This window comes from Elgaria multicarinata, chromosome 9 (genome assembly GCF_023053635.1).
Source record: "Elgaria multicarinata webbii isolate HBS135686 ecotype San Diego chromosome 9, rElgMul1.1.pri, whole genome shotgun sequence".
Classification (NCBI taxonomy): Eukaryota; Metazoa; Chordata; class Lepidosauria; order Squamata; family Anguidae; genus Elgaria; species Elgaria multicarinata.
Window position 1 is genome coordinate 56,875,877 of NC_086179.1, and position 1,007 is coordinate 56,876,883.

Genomic DNA, 1,007 nt, shown 5'->3' on the forward strand with positions numbered 1-1,007 from the left:
TCTCCTTGTTCACCCTTGGCTTTGACATTATGTCTGAGCTGGCTCTCAGTCCCTTTATTCTATTTAAATAAACCAGCCTTCTTCAACCTGGTACTGTCCGGATGTTTTGGACTACAATGCCCCAAATTTTTGACCATTGGCCATGTTGACTGGGGATGATGGGAGTTCAAGTCCAAAGCATCTGGAGGGCACCAGGTTGGGGAAGGAAGAAGTAAGTAAGCTATCAGTTGTAAAATGTCAGGAAAATTTGTGAACCCTTCTTCAGCAAATGAGGAGTATAATTGGATTGTGGTTTTTATGTTGAATCAGTTTATTATTGTATCCTGACCTGAGATCTATTGATACAGGGCAGGTTAGAAATATTGTTATAACTAAATTAATTCAGCAAGGCCAGTGGTCCTCAAATAGTGAGACCGCCCTTCCCTCTGGGGCATACGTGGCACCTGGAGGAGGACGTTCCAGCGAGGGAAAGGCTCCTGAGAGAGGCACTGCCTTTCTTCCTACCATCCAATACCTAGGTTGTTGGAATGTATACTTACCTGGCAGAGGAGACACCATGATCACGAAGGAGGGTTTTCCCAGGGTGAGGCTCATCCATTGCACTCCAGGTGTGCTGACCCCTGCGATTTCCCCAAATGCGGGAAACTCAACTGTATAATTCGTGGAATTCCTCACTACCACCATCACCAGTGGACCTGGTCCACAATGGATTTGTGGAGGTGTGACCTGCCATTCCAATTTTTGGGAAAAGGAGTGCTGAGAGACATTAGGAAGAGGTCAGCAATATCCTGTTCTATTCTTCTAATTCCATTACAGGATCATTACCCGCATCATGCACAGTTGCTCACCTGCCGCAGTCAGCTGTAACTACATGACTGCATGTAAGGGTCCTTGTATATTCACGTGTGGAGCAGATTATTGGTGCTGGGTAACTAAGCACCAGAGAAAGTTTAGTTTAAGGTTGCACGGTGGGCTTCCCACTTGGCTGAATTTGCAAATGAAAGCAA

At 45.8% G+C, this 1,007-nt stretch overlaps 1 pseudogene; it reads left to right on the forward strand.

Annotated features, from left to right (window-relative positions):
• The first annotated feature begins 531 nt into the window (after nt 1-531).
• On the forward strand, nt 532-670 carry LOC134404349 (U1 spliceosomal RNA; annotated as a pseudogene).
• Nucleotides 671-1,007: the final 337 nt, after the last annotated feature.